Below are 24,353 nucleotides of genomic sequence, written 5' to 3'. Positions count from 1 at the left end.
TGCCACAGTAAAAATTGTTGACAGCCTCTCCTCTGCACAGACTCAGGAGGCCAGGGAGTTCATTAGTCGGAACACGGATGTGTTCTCAGACCTCCCTGGACGCACTTCCATAATCCAGCATGACATTGTCACTGAACATCAGGCAAAAGTCAATTAAACCATACCGGGTGCGAGGCTCGGCGACAAGCCATATCGGAAAAGTTGCAGCTAATGTTGCAGCTAGACGTCATTGAGGAGTCAAAAAGTGAGTGGGCCAGTCCTATAGTATTGATATCCAAGCCGGACGGGATGTTGCGGTTTTGTAACGACTTTCGAAAACTTAACGAGGTTTCCAAATTCCATGCGTATCCCATGCCCTGGGTGGATGAGTTAATTGAGAGGTTAGGACAACCCCCGGTATTTTTCTGTTTCGGACCTCAGGTGCCAGATGCCCTTAATGGAGGCTGCCAAAGAGAAAACTGCCTTTATTACGCCTGAGGGCTGTATCAATATAAGGTCTTACCCTTTAGTCTGCATGGTGCCCCCACCACTTTTCAGCGACTAATGGACATTATGTGCTTCGTCCACATCGTCTGTATGCTTCAACTTACCTGGACGATATTGTCATCCACAGTACTGACTGGGGAAGTCACCTACCCAAAGTGCAGGCTGTAGCAGACCCCCTTCGGAAAGCTGGCCTAACCTCTAACCCCAAAAAATGTGCGATAGGGTTAGAAGAGAATAAGTACCTGGGGTATGTCATTGGGCATGGAGTCATCAAACCCCAAGTGAACAAAGTAGAGGCGATACAGTCACCACTAGGCAAATAAAGTAATTCCTTTGAATGGTGGGCTATTACATGAGGTTTGTTCCCCACTTTGCTACTCTAGCCTCACCCTTGACAACACTCTTGAAGGGACACAATTCAATGATGGTTCGCTGGGGATGATCGGACGGAAGAGGCTTTCTCCGATTTGAAGTCGCCCTGTGCGGGTCCCCGTTTTTGGTGACGCCCGATTTCAAAAGGGAGTTTATAGTACAGACCGATGCCTCCGAAGTAGGCCTCAGTGCTGTACTGTCTCAGGAAGTCAACGGGGAGGAGCATCCCGTTGTCTTCCTCAGCCGTAAGCTCACCCCAGCCAAGACCCGGTATAGTATAGTGGAGAGAGAGTTCCTGGCTATCAAGTGGGCACTAGAATCGCTCTGCTATTATTTATTGGGGAGAAAATTCCTCCTGGTGACTGACCACTCCCCTCTCAAGTGGATGAGCCAGGCCAAGGACAGAAATGCCCGGGTCACCCGATGGTTTCTCTCCCTACAAAATTTTAAGTTTTCAGTGGAACACAGGGCAGGCCGGTTACAGGGAAACGCGGATACCCTGTCCCGGGTACACTGTCTGGCGTGTGTTCACCCCCTCAGGGTTGAACAAAGGGGGGTGGGTATGTGACACAGTGAGAGGTTTGATCTGGGAAAACAGGTATTTTCCTTCCCACTATGTGCTGCTGGGCTGATTTACAGCCAGGTGAGGTCAAATACTGGACTGGATTTTAAATGCCAGTCTAGGTTTTGGCAGCACCTGGCTGTTCTTAAATAGGCAGTTGGGCTCAGAAGCCATATCTCTGTGTTGGTATCTGGGAGCCTTGTGTCTGGATGAAGGCTTGCTACCTGTTTGGTGTCAAAACAGGTTGGTGCTGCTATCAGCAAGGACACTTTGAGGCAGAATTGCCGCATGGTGTGAATTACCACCAACACCGCAAGGTGACTTTTTGTTTGAATATGACTGCTTGTTTTGTCACTTGCCTAAAGTGTGAATAAACACTGAACTGTTTGATCCAAAGAACTTTTTGTTGCCTCTATACAGTGTCCACTAATCCAGTCTACCAGAGCGAGTATCCACAATATATACATATATATATATATATATATATATATATATGATATTACACACATATGCATGCACATTCTAGACTTACATATAAATTGCACAAATCACACACAAATAATTACATAATACATTTTACATGCGCTCTGCACCCAGATTAAACACATGCATACATATTACACACACATTACACAAACATTACACACAATTTACACACATTGCACTTGCTTACCTTTCCTGCAGAGTTGTCACATCCCAGCTGTGGAGAGGGAGTCCTGTTGAGAAGAGCTTAGCCTGCTTCCTGCCTGAGTTGCTCTATATACTCCCCCTCCCTCTTCTGTCCCTCATGACAGATCTACTGCCTGGATCATATTACAACAGTTGGATAGAAGATTTGGCTGTTGTAACTTACAGCAGTGAAAAGAGAAAAGGGAGTGGGTAGGTACCTACTTCCAAAGACTCTTATACTGCACCTCCTCCACATCTCATCCTAGGCTACTTTCACACTAGCGTTGTTTAAATCCGGCGTTCAATTCCGACACCGGAACTGCCCGCCAGATCCGGAAAAACGTGTGAAAACGGATTACGTTTGAATCCTGATCAGGATTTTGATCACAATGTAAAAATGCATTGGAAAAAACGGATCCGCCATTTATGGACTTCAACTTTTTTTTCACATTTTTCTGGTTTAACATGCAAAAGCCGGATCCGGTTTGACTGAACACACAGCGCCGGTCCGGCGTTAATGCAAGTCAATGGGAAAAAGGCCTGATCCGGCGTTCAGTCAAAGTGTTCAGGATTTTTGGCCGGAGGTAAAAATACTGCATGCTACGGTTTTCTGAAAAGCCTGATCAGTCAAAAAGACTGAAATGAAGACATCCTGATGCATCCTGAACGGATTACTCTCCATTCAGAATGCATTAGGATAAAACTGATCAGTTCTTTTCCGGATTTGAGCCCCTAGGACGGAACTCAGCGCCGGAAAAGAAAAACGCTAGTGTGAAAGTACCCCTAACTGTTCCCCGGCTGTTCCTCATTGATACCTTCCTGATATGGTATTCTAAGTCCCTTTTAGAGACCCTCGGATATTACTTGAAATACTGATGTGGTCTTGTTAGACCGAAAATCCCTGTAGGGGTCCCTAACTGATATTTTAACAGAAAAACAGAGTAACTTATCTTTATTTTTACCACTAAAAGACTTACACACACAAAAACTATTTATAATTGTCAGAATCCAGTAAGGTGATAATAGGCTATTATTTGTATACACTAATACCTCTTAATGATATTATAAATGTTCCCTTGTGCCTATAGGGTGCATTGTTGGGACACATTCCAGTCCTTCCTGTTGAAAAGACCTCTTATGTGCTGTGTTTTATGGGGTGCATGTGACCGGTCCACATCCAACAGCCTTTGTATTTAAATTGTTAATCTGGTATATATAGGAGTGATAAGCAACAAGTACACCGTGTGTTACAATGTATCAATGCGTGCGAGCACCAACTAGATCTATCTCCTATATTCCCTATTATGGGATTCCATTCATGGCAGCCTGAGTTCTCTGCTCAATTTGCTGCTGGATGCTCCCCTGTAACACGGTATTGCTGCTGGGTGCTCCACTGCAACACGGTATGTTAGCTATTGTCACTAACCACTCGCTAAAACTACACTGTATATAGTTGGATTAGACGCGGTCAACTCCCTTACACTATATTAATATATTTCACTTGTGCCGCTGTTATCGCTCCCTTCACTTCTCACTGTCCCTGTTTAAAAAATTGCATGCTACACTAATACACCCCTCCCGACATGTTTCGCCACTGTGTGGCTTCGTCAGGGGACTCAAAAGGAGTTACCCGTGAGCGTGCGCACGTCTATACCCCACTTCCCCTGACGAAGCCACACAGTGGCGAAACATGTCGGGAGGGGTGTATTAGTGTAGCGTGCAATTTTTTAAACAGGGACAGTGAGAAGTGAAGGGAGCGATAACAGCGGCACAGTGAAATATATTAATAGAGTGTACGGAAGTTGACCGCGTCTAATCCAACTATATACAGTGTAGTTTTAGCGAGTGGTTAGTGACAATAGCTAGTAACATACCGTGTTGCAGTGGAGCACCCAGCAGTGATACCGTGTTACAGGGGAGCATCCAGCAGCAAATTGAGCAGAGAACTCAGGCTGCCATGAATGGAATCCCATAATAGGGAATATAGGAGATAGATCTAGTTGGTGCTCGCACGCATTGATACATTGTAACACACGGTGTACTTGTTACTTATCACTCCTATATATACCAGATTAACAATTTAAATACAAAGGCTGTTGATGTGGACCGGTCATATGCACCCCATAAAACACAGCACATAAGAGGTCTTTTCAACAGGAAGGACTGGAATGTGTCCCAACAATGCACCCTATAGGCACAAGGGAACATTTATAATATCATTAAGAGGTATTAGTGTATACAAATAATAGCCTATTATCACCTCACTGGATCCTGACAATTTTAAATAGTTTTTGTGTGTGTAAGTCTTTTAGTGGTAAAAATAAAGATAAGTTACTCTGTTTTTCTGTTAAAATATCAGTTAGGGACCCCTACAGGGATTTTCAGTCTAACAAGACCACATCAGTACTTCCTGATATGGCACACCAACTGTAATCCGATAGAGTTGAAGGCCTGCATCAAATTGCAATAGTTGGAAAGAAGTGCTGCCTGTTGTAACATACAGCCGCCAACGGATGATGGAGTGAGAAGGCACTATTTCCAAAGACTCTTATACTGCACCCCTCCACATTTCATCCTGACTGTGCCTTGGCTGATCCCTCTTTGCTGCCCTGGATATGGTGCACCAAGTGCCATCACTTAGATTCAAAGGCCTGCATCAAATTACAAAAGCATATTCCATACAGCAATCATGTGATAATGTTTCATGTACTGAGAATAATATTACATGGGTAAAACCAAGAATTTCCTGAAAAAAATTCAGGAAAGGGATACTTGAGAACTAGAGTTGAGGATCACCGCTCTATAGATATATTTTACATGTCTTTATGCTGCAAATGTTCTAGTGTACAATGCTGTACAAGATGGTGGCACCTATACTTTTATAACTAGAATACCAGTGCTGTCATATCACAGTGCCATGGGTCTAGCAGTACCAAGCCATATTAAAACAGAAAAAAAATTATTGCCACAAATCAATATTAGTCATTTGAAAGAATTTATTGATAAAACCTATGATTACATCATTGTATTAAGATATATATATTCAATAATATATACAGCTATAGTAAACTTGAGCACTTCAATGTAGCAGAGCCGAGTTAAAAAAAAAAATTTTTTATCATATCTTTTTTATATATTTGTATCATTCTTGTGGAAAACAATGAAGGTATTACATCATATTACGATTGTGGGAAATATAAGCATACACATTTCTCTATAGTTTAACTACCACTTGGTGGTTTAGCGGAAGTTACAATATATTAAACTGAGTTATTAAAAAATAAATGCTAAAGACTGTTATACTGTAGCTACAAAAATCACTCCCTTAGCAGTTGAAGAGGTCTTTTAGATATAGTTCAGGCAGAAATGTCTAACCTACAAAATGTCTCTGTACATGCTGTGTGCCCTGACTATTCAGATTCCCTTTTCTATTCCTCTTCCCTCGTGGAGACACTGCAGTTGCATCCCCCTCCTCTCCCCGTCCTCATGTCTAGAATTTAATTGTTCACAGTACTGCAGATAGATTACATGGAGACACATGTTCTACTGATCTATGAAAGGAAAAGGGGTAAGTTTTAAAACACAAGATCTGTCTTCTGTGTCGCTCCTTTTTCAGATCACCAGCTTCAGCTCACAGAGTTCACTCACATATTCCGCATTGTGAGGGTCATATTTTAAGGCTTTTTCATAGCAATCAATTGCATCATTTATTTCCCCATTCATCTTATGGACAAAGCCAAGCAAAGCGAAACCCTCAGCATCATAATATCGTTCTGAATCTTCTTTTCAGCAATTCTTTTTAGAGACTTTTCAGCAAAATCTCGCAGTTCTGTGCATAAAGTAATCTGTACACTCTTTTTATAGTAGTGGATGGCTTCAGATTCAGACCTCATGTTGAATTCTTTGAATCGTCCATAATTGTAATAGATCTGCTGCTTCTCATCAGCAGTAAGAGTGGTAAATGCCATAACGGTTTTCAACGTGTCCTCGGCTTTTTTATATTCCTTGGCTTCACAGTACATTTTTGCTAAGTCTACATACGCATAAACAAAAGTTTTCTTGTATTCCAGCACCTTCTCAAAATAAAACAGGGCATTTTGCAGGAGGTCATTTAATTCTTCAGTCTCTGTTTGGCCGATATACCTGTTCCTGTTTCCAAACCTCTTTTGGTCAAAATACTTTTGCCTATAACAGAGTCCAATTTGGTGATGCAGAAATCCAGAAGTTGGGATGAGATCTACTGCAGTTTGTAGGACACGCAAGGCATCATCTAGCATCCCAGCTCTCCTGTAAAACATTGCTATGTAACGGAGTAAATATGGAGAACTTGGAGCTTGATTTATGGCTTTTTCAATATAGATTTTTCCCTCATCAGTCCTGTTTAGGTCTTGCAGCTTCAAGGCAAGAAGGGACTTCACCACTGCATCATTTGGATTCTTCTCCACTGCACGTTCCAGTAGCTCCAGTGATTTGCATTCTGAAGCAGGACATTTTCTGCCATCGAAACTTTCCAGTCTATAGACCACTGTTGCATATCCACTGTTCCACTCAGGATCTTCTGGCTCCAGCTCCAAAGCCTTCAGAAAACATTGTTTTGCTTCTTCATAATATTGCCTACCAAAGTGTAACAATGACCAGGCTTTGTCACCATATATTTCAGCTACGTCTGTGGTATCTTTTAGTTCCTTATAAATCTGCTCCACCATATCTATATATTTTTGAGATTCTTCATACTGGTTCAAGTAGTAGAACACCCACGCGTAATTTCCGTATGTCACCAAATACTTTTGATCAGTCCCAGTCGGGTTGTTCTCTTTAATAATTTCTTCTGCTTCCTTTAAATGGGCAATAGCTTGTGTGTAGTCCCCTTTCAGATGCATCACATAGGCCAGTAGATTGTACACCATGTATTTGTTCTTGGTGGCGAGAAATGTCACTTGGTCATGCAATCTGTCCTACTAATTCATCAGGGCCTGTGTCCTCTAAAAGAAGTTTCCAAGTAAAGTGGCATTTAAGTTGTAGTAAATGCAGCTTCAAGTCACTGTTTGCTGACGAACTGGGATAAAATATGAGAGATGATTGCTATTAGTAAATTTACAATATCTTACATATCGGTCACATTAATTGTGGCACCAGATACAGTATGTAACTAGAATGTTCTATGCTCTATGTTCTAGTTATTATATACCGTCTAGTCAGTATGAAATAAAACTTTGGTTTCTATGTGTCCAAACTGTAAGGTTAAGTATGCAGCAGATATGCCGTGAGCTTGAGGCAAAAGTCATGTATGTTACATACAGATTTTGACACAGATTAAAGGGGTTTTCCATTTTGCATCAACATCAATTCTAATAATCATTTATGAAGGTAGCTGTAATTTTGTAATGTATTCCTTTTACCTTTATTGCTCTTTTCATCAGTCTGGGCCATGGTCTGATGACCATGTCCATGTAGCCTTTTATTTCTTGAGATGTTATGTTTAGGATTGTAACTATCACTGTAGCAGCTGTAGTGGCTGTGGAGCCCACAGAGGCAGGGGGACCCAGGTCATAATGGATGTCTGGCATCCATAAAGGCTGGATGAAATTGCTCAGCTTGTGCTTCAGGGGCTAGGGCGCAATTATCTAATGAAGTGGAAACACTCATTAGTACAATAAGCCTAAAACGCGGTGTGTACGGCATTATTCACCGCTCCCTGGTCCTTTTTTTCTGGGCGCTGGCGCTGCACTAGGTCCCAACAGCGTACAGATTCAGACCATAGTATGTAGGGATGCACTTTGATGTGATGCTGTGCGACATGAGGTCACAGTGCAGCACTGGGAACAAGACACCCAGAGGAGGGGAGGCTAGTACTTTTTTTTTTGTCTGGTTTGAGGTCTACATTTAGGGGAATGAGGGGTGAGTTGGGGCTTATAGGAGTTACAGGGGTGTGGTTTAGGGTTTTATATACATTTGGGGACTGTTCTAGGGTCTGTATAAATTTTAGAGCTGATATGGCATCTGTATAAATTTGTGATCTGACGTAGGGGTCTGCAAAAATTTGGGCTTTGATTTGGGGGTCTGCATAAATGTGGCAGCTGATCTGGGGTCTGTATACATTTTAGCACTGATCTGGGGTCTGCATAAAATTGGGGGCTGATGTGGGATCTGTAGAAATTTGGGGTCTGCTAGGGAGGGCTCTGGAGCTGTGGCAGAGAAAAGAGAAGTGCCTCATGGGTTTGGCTGGATACAACAACAGGAAGTGTAACATAGAGGATGGAAACAAACTAGAGTGATTTGTCTACATAATGAAAATGGGTCAGGAGAGTACAAGTACTGTACATGAGCTAAGCAACTACATGAGAATCATAGTAACCCCAGAAAACCCCTTTAAGCTGCATATTTACAGTGGATTTTACATTATACTTGAAAGTTTAAAACTCCACTATGGCATTCTGCACCTTTTCTGCAAGCTTGTTCTACTACATAAAGGTAGGGATTTGAAAATCTCATGCACTGCAATTTCAAAAACATAGCAGAAAACCCTGGTAGGGTAAATTTATCAATTGTGGTTGGGTAAATTTATCAAGACTGGAGTTTCAGATATATAGAATTTATAAAAAAAAAGTTTTCATGAGTAGAATATTGATGACCTATCCTCAGGTCTGCGCCCAAAATCTGTCTAAAAAGGTTGAGCAAAATGGCACAAATTGGTGCTATGTCTTTAACCATTTTTGCCCTGACATGCTCGAAAGGGGCCTGGTTTAACAGAAAGGGGCAGAGCTTCATGAGAACAGGAGCTGACCCAAGATGTACTATTTTGCATCAACATTTTGATGCAATTCTGGGGTAAAGATCGGACTAAAAGTAACCCAACCAATATTGGTATAGAGTTAATGAAAAGTGTCTATCCCAGCACCACATGTATTATTCATCCTGAGCCCCTGTGATAAATCTGGGGCAGGTCTAGACAGCTGATCTAAGCTTATGTCATGTTTGCAATTATTACATTTTTGCCGTTGACGAGACCTGCACCAGATTTGTTACAGGTGCTCAGGCTGGATGATGAATGTGGTGCAGGGATAGACACTTTTATAATGACTCTATACTAGTTGTGGTTGGCTTACTTGAGAAAGATTTTTACATTTTGCTTCAAAATGGTGCATTTCAGAGTCTGCCCTCTTTCCAGCGAAGCTCTGCCCACTTTCCAAAAAACTCAACAAACTTTTTGAGTACGTCAGAAAAAGTGTAAAAATTCTAGATGTGCCGAATTGCACCAATTTGTGCCCTTTTGTGCCACTTTAGTAGATGGATTTTCAGCACAAATACATTAGTAAATCTGGGCCATTATACCTGTAACTTAACAAGGTATAAATACAGTACAGTCCTTTAATTATTGCATCTTGCAGGTTAATAAACAAAACATTTAGTAAAAATTCTAAATGGTTACCTCATTTTGTGACGCTTCCTGTCCCTGAGGTCTCTTGGAATTGAAGAGTAAGCTTTCTGAGTAGAACCCAATGATCATGTCACTGTGCTTTTATAGTCTTGACAATCCTCTGAAAGTCTAAAAGTCACCCGCCACTATCACTACAAGGAGGAGAGAAAGCAGAGACAATACTGCTCATTGCCAGGAATAGAAACAGATGAGAGTTATTAGATAAAGTTGGAAATGAAAACCAACTATGTTAATGAAGAGCCTTTATCTTAGAACTTCTTATTAATAGAGATGAGCGAATTTCTTCATATTCGTTTTGGGTCTGAATCAATTTCGACCTGAATCGAAAGTGATCCAAGCGGCTTGAAGATTGGTATATAACACTCTGAGATCTCCTAGGACTCATATTTGTTTCTATCTTGTCTTTCTTTTTTTGTTTCATTTTTTTTTTTGCATTTTTTTCTTTCTCCCTACTCCTCTTTTAAGCTCTTTAACACAATGACAGCCATAGTAAGTAATGTCTGTGTGACACTAACTGGTTGACTGTGTTAACAAACAGTCTGTTTAAAAACAGACTGTGCCTTTGCATTTGTTATGCTTTAAAAACTGTTCCAAAAAATGTCCTTTACTACTAAACACACATGGCGTTATGGGTAAAAACTGTGGCTTGTTCTGAACAAGTGTCCAAAAAATATGTATTAACTGGGGCGGATGCATGCCCGCATTTATACACACAAATGGTAGTGTCAAAAGAAACAGTTCTCAAAAAACCTGGAAATTCTCCTTTTTATTTAGGAGCAGCAGCAGTACAGTGTGGATGTGGGAAGGTTATTCTGCGCAGGGGTAAGATCAAACCAAAATCATACCGCAAAGGTATGGGCACCGCAAAGGTGTGCTAAGATCATGCACACTGTGGATATTTTGTGGGTATAGAAAATATATTGAAAGCTTTATTAAATGCGAAAAAATCATTAAAATCAATGAAAAACATATACAGACGCAAAACACGATTTCTCATATCAGATCTCTCATATCAGAGTGAGTCCCACAGCACCGCCTCAAATAGGGAAAGTCACAGATAAGTATAAATAACAGGTCAAGACTAAAGTGCAATGTTCAAATAAAAGCTGGAAATGAATAGGAATACTACAAAATCCATATGTTGGCTCGCAGGAGAATAGAAACTACCAAGATAACAAGCCGAAAGGCAACATAATAAGACATTCAAATAATGAATATCCACGAGAAAATAACCCCTATGTGAAAAATAAAATATAAAAAATAAAGAATGCCATCACTCAGTAGTGATGTGGCTTACATTACATAAACTAAAATATGCAAAGTGCAAATGCTAATATGCGCAAAAGCGGGAATAAATGCAACAGGTGATGACCTGTAATGTAAAAGAATAAGCAAAAGGTGCTGTGGGATGAAGCCCCACGTGTTCTGCTTCTGTTAATAATTCAGCTTCCTCATGGGCTGTGTTGAAAATGGGTTAAGTCCATCAAATAGTTAAAACAATCAATCTATAATTGTAAAATGATGTACATCAAAGTAACTTATAATTAGAGATGAGCGAATTTTTCAAAAATTCGACTCCCCGGTTCGATCCGAATATATTTGCGTCTAATTTTGTTAAAAACGCCTATTTCCTGGCTGCAGATAGTGGTGTAGAACACTGTGCCTTGCAGTAACACACATAGGGAGTCTGCTGTGGTAGTGAAATAATACTGTGAGTCCATATGACATGCAGATGACAGACATCGCTCTGAGAATCACTGCACACTTCACTTATTTAGGCAGTCACGGGGCCAAAACTGACCAAATAACTCAAGTATGAACTCAGCCTTACAGGTCGATGTTAGCGCCAAGAAAAAGCGCACTCCTTTTACACCGTCGTCAGCTGATTTCACATAGATGTCTACAGAACCTTTTCTATTAAACACCTATACAAGTAGAGCCCCCCCGACAGAGTGGAGGGTGTCAGCAGTAAGTTTGTGTTGACGTCACTGATTATTTTGCCCCTCCTCTGATCCGTCAGAACAATAACCTCCAAAAAACGGATCCTGTATGTGAAGCATCCGCCTTCACTCGGTCAGCATTTGGTCAGTAATCTATCAGTATTGCTAATGCCCCAAAAAACTGGAGTGGATCCAAAACAGAGATGACACGCAAATTGGAATATCTGCATGTCTTCTGTGTTTTGTATCCACTCCTGCTTTTGGCTACCAAATCACAAGCCAATTCTTTTTTTTTTTGGAACAGGGGAAAAAATTACATTTATTTCACAAACAGGACATTAACACACATAAAATACAACACAGAAGGGGCAAAACCACAAGATTTAAAAGACAAACTGAAAAAAAAAGTGCTTTATCAATGAGAATGGATCGAGGATCAGTGTCGGGGTGACCATGATGGTAATGCATATTGAAATGTATGGGGTTATGGGCGGCTGATAACTGGAGGACAGCCCAGCAAACAAGCCGACTCCAGCTCATTCCTTAACGAGCTGGGTTGCTGATAAGTAGATTCTAAAGTGTCTGAAGAAATGCGAGTAAAGACATTGGAATAAATTGTCCACTTCCTCCAATGTGACCTCGTCTTTTGATTTATGAATATCATTCGATAAAGTCTTGAAGTCCTCTGCATGGATGGCATAAGAAATGTCCATGCGAGGTTCGACAGGCACAGAGAAAACAAGCTCTGTGGCCGACACTGATCCAGACACGTCATACCCGGTCCACGCGTAAGGTCCTGAGAACTGATCACCAACTTACCGAAACAACAGTCAAAGTTTCTTTGGAACCACGTCCCTACGATAGCCGTGAGTGCCTCGGAGCCGTTATGCAGGAAAAGCGGGAGGCAAGTAAGGCTTCTTTCACACCAGCGTGTCCGGATAAGGTCCGGATGCGTTGCGGCAAACCCGCGCGAGTAGGTACCCAATTGCAGTCAGTTTTGACTCCGATTGCGTTCCGTTGTTCAGTTTTTATCGCGCAGGTGCAATGTGTTTTGCACGTGCGTGATAAAAAACTGACTGTGGTACCCAGACCCGAACTTCTTCACAGAAGTTCAGGTTTGGGTTCAAGGTTGTGTAGATTGTACATTATATTATATTATAAAATGGTTATAAGGGAAAATAATAGCATTCTTAATACAGAATGCATAGTACAATAGGGCTGGAGGGGTTAAAAAAAAAATATTAACTCACCTTAATCCACTTGTTTGCACAGCCGGCATCTCTTCTGTCTTCTTCTTTGAGGAATAGGACCTTTGATGACGTCACTGCGCTCATCACATGATCTTTTACCATGGTGATGGATCATGTGATGGACCATGTGATGAGCACAGTGACGTCATCAAAGGTCCTTTTCCTGTGCAGAGCAAAGAAGAAGACAGAAGAGAAGCCAGCTGCGCGATCAAGTGGATTAAGGTGAGTTAAATTATTTATTTATTTTAACCCCTCCAGCCCTATTGTACTATGCATTCTGTATTCAGAATGCTATTATTTTCCCTTATAACCATGTTATAAGAGAAAATAATAATGATCGGGTCCCCATCCCAATCGTCTCCTAGCAACTGTGCGTGAAAATCGCACTGCATTCGCACTTGCTTGCGGATGCTTGTGATTTTCACGCAGCCCTATTCACTTCTATGGAACCTGCGTTGCGTGAAAAACGCTGAATATAGAACATGCTGCGATTTTCACGCAACGCACAAGTGATGCATGAAAATCACCACTCGTGTGCACAGCCCCATAGAAATGAATGGGTCCGGATTCAGTGCTGGTGCAATGAGTTCACGTCACGCATTGCACCCACGCGGAAAACTCGCCCGTGTGAAAGAGGCCTAAATGTCTTTGGTAACATCTTCAATAGATCGTCCTCTGTGTACGTCCCGCAGAACCAACTTGTCCACACAATCCGGTCCTCTGTGTTTGCCTTGGTGAGTGGAGGCTTGCATGAAATCTGTATGGGCACAGCCAGTGGATCTCTGTCCTTTCCTTTGAGTCCAGATAAACAGGAAAATTTGGCTTTTAGGTTCAGCTCTGAGCCCACTTCAATGGCAAGACCCTTCTGCTTCTCGGCAGCTATGTGGGCAGACAGGTACTTGGAATACTCTTTCAGTCTGGTGTATGAGAAATTATACATCGGTGTCACGCTGTACAGAGTCCATTGTTTTGAAGGAGCAAAGCAGCCTGTGCCGGATCAAGAGTTTCTCCAAGGGGTGCACTGCGGGATTTTTCTTTTAGACAGGCTTCACAATGCAGACCATCGATGTGCAGAGGTAAAGCTTCCGGGAGGATACCTCAAGCTGTGAAAATGACTGCTCCTTTGTGCCGATGACCTACTTATGGGGGTTAACACCCCATCTTTAGGTGTTTGCATATCCTTGCAATAAATGATGTTCCCGTTCACTGACTGTAAACAGAGATCTTGACAGACATATGTATCAAACTCTGCAGCCATCTTTCTAGGCGCTAAGTCTCCAGTCCCCGACCAGCCAGATTTACCAGCATCTGTTCCAGGACATGAAGTGGAATGACATCGTTTATAGTGATGAGCAAGCATGCTCAGCCGAGTACTGGTTCTACTCGAGCATCGCTATGCTCGGCACATGGCGGTACTCGGCCGAATACCACGTGTACTTGTCGCATTGCTCGAGTCTCCTCCCAGCACGTTTGGCACCTCCTAAGCAGCCAATCAGCATTCAGGTAAGTAATTCCCTTCAGTGTAATGCCATAGCCATGTTAGCTATTAGCCTTACACTGTTTGGGTGGCCAGAACACGTGATACCAGTTTATATATCGGAGCCGATGTCCAAGGCTGAGATCATTCAGCGTCAGGGAGAGCAGACAGTAGGCAGGGACACAGGGCCTGCGTCATAACCCGGCATCCCCGGGCAAGTGCCAGGGCCCAATGCTCCTGGGGGGGCCCACTGAGCTGCTATGAGCACTTCCATCAATACAGATGGAAGCTCTCACTACTGTCATTTCACTTACGCAGTACCCCTCTGGTGGGGCCCTCTGAGCTGCAGAGACTCAGACACGCCCCCTCTACACAGGACATGCTGCCTGAGGAGAGAGACCGAGGGCTGGAGCAGAGAAGTGTGAAGACAGTCTGTGAGTGAGTCTGCACTGTGACTGTCTCTTGTCTGTGGGACAGAAGGGGGGAAAATCTTCGATCTGCTGCTGCTTTATTCTATTTAGTTATGTTACTGTTTCATTAAGCAGTTTGCCTCCATGACACCTGCCCCCCCCCCCACTTATCCTGTCCTATCTCATCCTCATGGAGCCCCTGCTGTCTCCTTTCCTCCCTCATGTATCCAGAGCTCCTGTCCCACCCTCCGATCTCCTATTGCTGCCCTGCACAGACCTACTGCCCCTACTTCTTGTATGAATTCCCCTCAGAGCCCCTTCCACCTACTTGCTGTGTCCACCCCTCCTGTCCATCCAGGGCCCCTGTCTCACTCCTCTGCCTCTCATTATGGTGGCATCTGAACAGCATTCACCATAAGGACCTTCTAACGTCACAGGGTCATGTGACTGTGCCCCCCACCCCGTACTGTGCCCCTTTATACCCTGAATTGTGCCCTCTTACCACACCCTGTTCAGTGCCCCTAGTCATTCTCTGTACTGTGTCTTCTTATACCCTTTTATCCGGTCACTGTATGGTGGTTTTATCATTGTATGGAGGTGTTATCACTATATGGCGGTGGTATCCAATAACTGCATGGCCATAACTGTATCCCCTTCCATGCCCACGCCACTTTTTTTAGACCTGGCATGAGCGGGAAAATATACAGATTGCGGTGCTAAAGACCTTTGCGCCACAATCTGTGTCAGAAATACGCCTAATATAGACGTATTTCTATATAATAAATGACCCCCTAATTGTATTATTATTTGTGGGTAGGGCTAATATCTTTATATTATATAGATTCTAGTGTATTATACTGTGCCCTGTATTTCCCAGTAGAAAATGATCCTTGGGAAGCACAGCCCTCATCCCTGACCACCAGGACCAAGTCCTCCCCTCTCCGCCACGCTGCTCCGCTGTGTACTGGTGCTTATTCTGACACTAGGGCTGGGTTCACATCCCATTTGTGCCATCCATTTAATGCATACCAAAAATGTATGCGTTAACAGATGCCTCAGACTGATGCCGTACAGTGGCGTCCGTTCACCATACAATCCTCAGACTGATGCCGTACAGTGGCGTCTGGTCACCATACAGTTCCATTGTAAAAAAACATATACGTTAACGTATGCATTTTTTTACTTGACTCTGCAGGATACAAAAACGTGGAGTGCTGCACATTTGTATACATAAAACCGATAGGAAAAACGTGATGTGAACACACATTGGCGGGGAGGGGGGCGTACTTAAATTTGCTGTGGGGCCCAGTCAGTTCTAGCTACATCACTGCACATCTCCTTCTCTCCTCCAGGCCTGGCTCACTGCTGCAGCGGGCCGCAGTAGAGAAGAAGCGCAGGGAGCTGCGGTTAGTGATGATAGGTATGTGAGGGGGCCACTGGGTGGTCATTCATCACACTGTGAGGGCCCCTTACACAGTATAATGACTCCCAGTGCCCCCCCATTTAGTATAATGATCCCCATTGACCCTCCATTTAGCATAATGACCACCAGAGCCCCCATTTAATATAATAACCCCTCGTGCCCCCTCCATACAGTATAACCCCCAGTGTGGGGGCGACTGGGGGTCATTATTCTGAATGGAGGGTCACTGTGGGGTCATTATACTGTGAGGGCCCTTTACATAGTATAATGACCCCCAGTGTCCCCCATTTAGTATAATGATCACCAATGACCCTCCATTCAGTATAATGACCCCCAGAGCCCCCTCCATACAGTATTTTCCCAGTGTGGGGGCTACTGGGGGTCATTATTCTGAATGGGGGCGACTGGGGGTTATTATTCTGAATGCAGGGCCACAGGTGGCCATTATACAGTGGGGGGGGGAATTGGGGGTTCATTATACTGTGTGAAGGGCCACTAGTAGTCATTATACTGTGTGAAGGGCCACTAGTAGTCATTATACTGTATAGGGGCCACTGGGGGTTATTATACTGTGTGGGAGTCACAGGGGGACATGTCAATGTAAAAAAATGCCTCATGGGGGCCCACTGGGATTTATCGCCCAAGGGCCCACATGAACCTGGAGCCGGCCCTGCAGGGACAGATAGCTTTTTGCTGGAAATTCACAGATTTAACTAAAAAAATATAATATTGAAAGGCCAAACAGTCCTCTTAAGGACTACAGTGTGTGTTTAACAGTAGTGCAGCACCATTTTTTTTATTTTTTTTTACCAGGGGTTAAATTCAGCAGTATCAGGGACAGGCGTCTTCAGGAAGGGACAGGTAGTGCAGGGCTGGAAAATCGCTTTTTTACGTACCCAAAAGATTTTAAAAGACAGAAAGATTGGATATTAGTAAGATCTATAGTACACCATCAGAAAGCAGTGTGTTTAGCAGACATTATAAAAAGGGGGTTATTCACTAGAGTGTGACTGCTAGTGAGATATACACCGCGCCATCATAAAAAAAAAATTGGGGGTGGAAATTATCCTAATTTGTGCCACATCTGTGTGTGCGTTAATCCACAAATGTTATATACAGTATTCCAGCAGAGAATAAATTTTATTTGAGACAAATTTAACTAGTTTTAGGCACATCTGTGTGTGCGTTCAATCCACAAACGTTATATATACAGTATTCCAGCAGATAATTATTTTGCTTGGGGCAAATTTAAATAAGTTGTCTAACATCTATTGAATAGGGATGAGCGAACCCGAACTGTATAGTTCGGGTTGGTACCGAATTTTGGGGTGTCCGTGACACGGACCCGAACCCGGACATTTTCGTAAAAGTCCGGGTTCGGGTTCGGTGTTCGTCGCTTTCTTGGCGCTTTTTGAAAGGCTGCAAAGCAGCCAATCAACAAGCGTCATACTACTTGCCCCAAGAGGCCGTCACAGCCATGCCTACTATTGGCATGGCTGTGATTGGCCAGAGCACCATGTGACCCAGCCTCTATTTAAGCTGGAGTCACGTAGCGCCGCACGTCACTCTGCTCTGATCAGCATAGGGAGAGGTTGCAGCCGCGACGTTAGGGCGAGATTAGGCAGTGATTAACTCCTCCAAAAGACTTCATTCAGAGATCGATCTGCAGCTGTGGATGATTGAACTGCTGCTATTGAATTGCTCACTGTTTTTAGGCTGCCCAGAGCGTTTTTCAGTCACTTTTTTCTGGGGTGATCGGCGGCCATTTTGTGTCTTGTGGTGCGCCAGCACAAGCTGCCACCAAGTAACCCTCAATGGTGTGGTTGTTTTTTGGCTAAATCCTACATCAGGGTCAAGCTGTCACACCAAGTGCATTTAACCAGCAATAGTCTGGTTATTTTTTGGCCATATACTACATCAGGGGCAAGCTGTCACCAAGTGCATTTAACCCTCAATAGTGTGGTTGTTTTTTGGCTAAATCCTACATCAGGGTCAAGCTGTCACACCAAGTGCATTTAACCATCAATAGTCTGGTTATTTTTTGGCCATATACTACATCAGGGGCAAGCTGTCACCAAGTGCATTTAACCCTCAATGGTGTGGTTGTTTTTTGGCTAAATCCTACATCAGGGTCAAGCTATTCACACCAAGTGCATTTAACCAGGAATAGTCTGGTTATTTTTTGGCCATATACTACATCAGGGGCAAGCTGAGCCTGTCACCAAGTGCATTTAACCCTCAATAGTGTGGTTGGTCAAGCTGTCACACCAAGTGCATTTAACCATCAATAGTGTGGTTATTTTTTGGCCATATCCCAGTCTAATTCTGTCAGTAAACGTATACCTGTCACCCAGCGCCTAAGTAATAGGCCTCAAATTTATATCCAGCTAAATCTGTTGTTACTGCTGTGGCTGGTCAAGTTATTTAGTGTCCGTCAAAGCACAGTTTTTGTTCTGGGTTGAAATACAATTCCCAATTTAGCAATTTCCTAATTTAGTGGTTTCTGCTGTATCAGGCCTACTTTAAATTTATCCCTAAAAGGGTATATCAGATTCAAGGTGCACATAGGGTCATTCTGAATAACTTCACACACACGCTACTGTGCATTTCCAAGTCTAATTCTGTCAGTAAACCTATACCTGTCACCCAGCGCCTAAGTACTAGGCCTCAAATTTATATCCAGCTAAATCTGTCGTTACTGCTGTGGCTGGTCAAGTTATTTAGTGTCCGTCAAAGCACAGTTTTTGTTCTGGGTTGAAATACAATTCCCAATTTAGCAATTTCCTAATTTAGTGGTTTCTGCTGTATCAGGCCTACTTTAAATTTATCCCTAAAAGGGTATATCAGATTCAAGGTGCACATAGGGTCATTCTGAATAACTTCACACACACGCTACTGTGCATTTCCAAGTCTAATTCTGTCAGTAAACCTATACCTGTCACCCAGCGCCTAAATACTAGGCCTCAAATTTATATCCAGCTAAATCTGTCGTTACTGCTGTGGCTGGTCAAGTTATTTAGTGTCCGTCAAAGCACATTTTTTGTTCTGGGTTGAAATACAATTCCCAATTTAGCAATTTCCTAATTTAGTGGTTTCTGCTGTATCAGAGCTATTTTAAATCTATCCCTAAAAGGGTATATCAGATTCAAGGTGCACATAGGGTCATTCTGAATAACTTCACACACACGCTACTGTGCATTTCCAAGTCTAATTCTGTCAGTAAACCTATACCTGTCACCCAGCGCCTAAATACTAGGCCTCAAATTTATATCCAGCTAAATCTGTCGTTACTGCTGTGGCTGGTCAAGTTATTTAGTGTCCGTCAAAGCACATTTTTTGTTCTGGGTTGAAATACAATTCCCAATTTAGCAATTTCCTAATTTAGTGGTTTCTGCTGTATCAGGCCTACTTTAAATTTATCCCTAAAAGGGTATATTAGATTCAAGGTGCAGATAGGGTCATTCTGAATAACTTCACACACACGCTACTGTGCATATCCAAGTCTAATTCTGTCAGTAAACCTATACCTGTCACCCAGCGCCTAAATACTAGGCCTCAAATTTATATCCAGCTAAATCTGTCGTTACTGCTGTGGCTGGTCAAGTTATTTAGTGTCCGTCAAAGCACATTTTTTGTTCTGGGTTGAAATACAATTCCCAATTTAGCAATTTCCTAATTTAGTGGTTTCTGCTGTATCAGAGCTATTTTAAATCTATCCCTAAAAGGGTATATCAGATTCAAGGTGCACATAGGGTCATTCTGAATAACTTCACACACACGCTACTGTGCATTTCCAAGTCTAATTCTGTCAGTAAACCTATACCTGTCACCCAGCGCCTAAATACTAGGCCTCAAATTTATATCCAGCTAAATCTGTCGTTACTGCTGTGGCTGGTCAAGTTATTTAGTGTCCGTCAAAGCACATTTTTTGTTCTGGGTTGAAATACAATTCCCAATTTAGCAATTTCCTAATTTAGTGGTTTCTGCTGTATCAGGCCTACTTTAAATTTATCCCTAAAAGGGTATATTAGATTCAAGGTGCAGATAGGGTCATTCTGAATAACTTCACACACACGCTACTGTGCATATCCCAGTCTAATTCTGTCAGTAAACCTATACCTGTCACCCAGCGCCTAAATACTAGGCCTCAAATTTATATCCAGCTAAATCTGTCGTTACTGCTGTGGCTGGTCAAGTTATTTAGTGTCCGTCAAAGCACAGTTTTTAGTTCTGGGTTGAAATACAATTCCCAATTTAGCAATTTCCTAATTTAGTGGTTTCTGCTGTATCAGAGCTATTTTAAATCTATCCCTAAAAGGGTATATCAGATTCAAGGTGCACATAGGGTCATTCTGAATAACTTCACACACACGCTACTGTGCATTTCCAAGTCTAATTCTGTCAGTAAACCTATACCTGTCACCCAGCGCCTAAATAATAGGCCTCAAATTTATAGTCAGCTAAATCTGTGGTTACTGCTGTGCCTGTATTAGTGTAATACGGTACCTAAATAGATAGCCAGATAGTGTTAGTTGTCTTTAAAAAAAGGCCTGAATTTGAATTCAATACATTGGGTCAAATAATATTTTTGTTGTTGTGGTGAACGATAACAATGAGGAAAACATCTAGTAAAGGACGCGGACGCGGACATGGTCGTGGTGGTGTTAGTGGACCCTCTGGTGCTGGGAGAGGACGTGGCCGTTCTGCCACAGCCACACGTCCTAGTGTACCAACTACCTCAGGTCCCAGTAGCCGCCATAATTTACAGCGATATTTGGTGGGGCCCAATGCCGTTCTAAGGATGGTAAGGCCTGAGCAGGTACAGGCATTAGTCAATTGGGTGGCCGACAGTGGATCCAGCACGTTCACATTATCTCCCACCCAGTCTTCTGCAGAAAGCGCACAGATGGCGCCTGAAAACCAAGCCCATCAGTCTGTCACATCACCCCCATGCATACCAGGGAAACTGTCTGAGCCTCAAGTTATGCAGCAGTCTCTTATGCTGTTTGAAGACTCCGCTGGCAGGGTTTCCCAAGGGCATCCACCCAGCCCTTCCCCAGCGGTGGAAGACATAGAATGCACTGACGCACAACCACTTATGTTTCCTGATGATGAGGACATGGGAATACCACCTCAGCATGTCTCTGATGATGACGAAACACAGGTGCCAACTGCTGCGTCTTTCTGCAGTGTGCAGACTGAACAGGAGGTCAGGGATCAAGACTGGGTGGAAGACGATGCAGGGGACGATGAGGTCCTAGACCCCACATGGAATGAAGGTCGTGCCACTGACTTTCACAGTTCGGAGGAAGAGGCAGTGGTGAGACCGAGCCAACAGCGTAGCAAAAGAGGGAGCAGTGGGCAAAAGCAGAACACCCGCCGCCAAGAGACTCCGCCTGCTACTGACCGCCGCCATCTGGGACCGAGCACCCCAAAGGCAGCTTCAAGGAGTTCCCTGGCATGGCACTTCTTCAAACAATGTGCTGACGACAAGACCCTAGTGGTTTGCACGCTGTGCCATCAGAGCCTGAAGCGAGGCATTAACGTTCTGAACCTTAGCACAACCTGCATGACCAGGCACCTGCATGCAAAGCATGAACTGCAGTGGAGTAAACACCTTAAAAGCAAGGAAGTCACTCAGGCTCCCCCTGCTACCTCTTCTGCTGCTGCCGCCTCGGCCTCTTCTGCTGCTGCCGCCTCGGCCTCTTCCTCCGCCTCTGGAGGAACGTTGGCACCTGCCGCCCAGCAAACAGGGGATGTACCACCAACACCACCACCTCCGTCACCAAGCATCTCAACCATGTCACACGGCAGCGTTCAGCTCTCCATCTCACAAACATTTGAGAGAAAGCGTAAATTCCCACCTAGCCACCCTCGATCCCTGGCCCTGAATGCCAGCATTTCTAAACTACTGGCCTATGAAATGCTGTCATTTAGGCTGGTGGACACAGACAGCTTCAAACAGCTCATGTCGCTTGCTGTCCCACAGTATGTTGTTCCCAGCCGGCACTACTTCTCCAAGAGAGCCGTGCCTTCCCTGCACAACCAAGTATCCGATAAAATCAAGTGTGCACTGCGCAACGCCATCTGTGGCAAGGTCCACCTAACCACAGATACGTGGACCAGTAAGCACGGCCAGGGACGCTATATCTCCCTAACTGCACACTGGGTAAATGTAGTGGCAGCTGGGCCCCAGGCGGAGAGCTGTTTGGCGCACGTCCTTCCGCCGCCAAGGATCGCAGGGCAACATTCTTTGCCTCCTGTTGCCACCTCCTCCTACTCGGCTTCCTCCTCCTCTTCTTCCACCTGCTCATCCAGTCAGCCACACACCTTCACCACCAACTTCAGCACAGCCCGGGGTAAACGTCAGCAGGCCATTCTGAAACTCATATGTTTGGGGGACAGGCCCCACACCGCACAGGAGTTGTGGCGGGGTATAGAACAACAGACCGACGAGTGGTTGCTGCCGGTGAGCCTCAAGCCCGGCCTGGTGGTGTGCGATAATGGGCGAAATCTCGTTGCAGCTCTGGGACTAGCCGGTTTGACGCACATCCCTTGCTTGGCGCATGTGCTGAATTTGGTGGTGCAGAAGTTCATTCACAACTACCCCGACATGTCAGAGCTGCTGCATAAAGTGCGGGCCGTCTGTTCGCGCTTCCGGCGTTCACATCCTGCCGCTGCTCGCCTGTCTGCGCTACAGCGTAACTTCGGCCTTCCCGCTCACCGCCTCATATGCGACGTGCCCACCAGGTGGAACTCCACCTTGCACATGCTGGACAGACTGTGCGAGCAGCAGCAGGCCATAGTGGAGTTTCAGCTGCAGCACGCACGGGTCAGTCGCACTACGGAACAGCACCACTTCACCACCAATGACTGGGCCTCCATGCGAGACCTGTGTGCCCTGTTGCGCTGTTTCGAGTACTCCACCAACATGGCCAGTGGCGATGACGCCGTTATCAGCGTTACAATACCACTTCTATGTCTCCTTGAGAAAACACTTAGGGCGATGATGGAAGAGGAGGTGGCCCAGGAGGAGGAGGAGGAGGAGGAGGAGGAAGAGGGGTCATTTTTAGCACTTTCAGGCCAGTCTCTTCGAAGTGACTCAGAGGGAGGTTTTTTGCAACAGCAGAGGCCAGGTACAAATGTGGCCAGCCAGGGCCCACTACTGGAGGACGAGGAGGACGAGGATAGGAGGAGGTGGAGGAGGATGAGGATGAAGCATGGTCACAGCGGGGTGGCACCCAACGCAGCTCGGGCCCATCACTGGTGCTGTGGCTGGGGGGAAAGGCAGGACGATGACGATACGTGTCCCACAGAGGACAGCTTGTCCTTACCCCTGGGCAGCCTGGCACACATGAGCGACTACATGCTGCAGTGCCTGCGCAACGACAGCAGAGTTGCCCACATTTTAACGTGTGCGGACTACTGGGTTGCCACCCTGCTGGATCCACGCTACAAAGACAATGTGCCCACCTTACTTCCTTCACTGGAGCGTGATAGGAAGATGCGCGAGTACAAGCGCACGTTGGTAGACGCGCTACTGAGAGCATTCCCAAATGTCACAGGGGAACAAGTGGAAGCCCAAGGGCAAGGCAGAGGAGGAGCAAGAGGTCGCCAAGGCAGCTGTGTCACGGCCAGCTCCTCTGAGGGCAGGGTTAGCATGGCAGAGATGTGGAAAAGTTTTGTCAACACGCCACAGCTAACTGCACCACCACCTGATACGCAACGTGTTAGCAGGAGGCAACATTTCACTAACATGGTGGAACAGTACGTGTGCACACCCCTCCACGTACTGACTGATGGTTCGGCCCCATTCAACTTCTGGGTCTCTAAATTGTCCACGTGGCCAGAGCTAGTCTTTTATGCCTTGGAGGTGCTGGCCTGCCCGGCGGCCAGCGTTTTGTCTGAACGTGTATTCAGCACGGCAGGAGGCGTCATTACAGACAAACGCAGCCGCCTGTCTACAGCCAATGTGGACAAGCTGACGTTCATAAACATTAACCAGGCATGGATCCCACAGGACCTGTCCATCCCTTGTGCAGATTAGACATTAACTACCTCCCCTTAACCATATATTATTGTACTCCAGGGTACTTCCTCATTCAATCCTCTTTTTATTTTCATTTTACCATTATATTACGGGGCAACCCAAAGTTGAATGAACATCTCCTCTGTCTGGGTGCCGGGGCCTAAATATATGCCAATGGACTGTTCCAATGTTGGCTGACGTGAAGCCTGATTCTCTGCTATGACATGCAGACTGATTCTCTGCTGACATGAAGCCAGTTTCTCTGTTACGGGACCTCTCTCCTCTGGCTGGGTGCCT

General features: G+C 44.5%; 1 long non-coding RNA gene and 1 pseudogene across 1 annotated transcript in view; one reads left to right on the top strand and one right to left on the bottom strand.

The window, feature by feature from the left end:
- The window catches only part of LOC122941054, a 94,799-nt pseudogene extending 85,128 nt beyond the window's left edge, over positions 1-9,671 (bottom strand).
- LOC122941055 overlaps positions 1-24,353 on the top strand; it is a 74,750-nt gene that overhangs the window by 30,153 nt on the left and 20,244 nt on the right. The window lies entirely within an intron of this gene.

The sequence above is a fragment of the Bufo gargarizans genome, chromosome 6, assembly GCF_014858855.1.
Source record: "Bufo gargarizans isolate SCDJY-AF-19 chromosome 6, ASM1485885v1, whole genome shotgun sequence".
Lineage (NCBI taxonomy): Eukaryota > Metazoa > Chordata > Amphibia > Anura > Bufonidae > Bufo > Bufo gargarizans.
The sequence above is the reverse complement of the archived record's forward strand: the minus strand, read 5'-3'. Positions and strand labels throughout refer to the sequence as shown.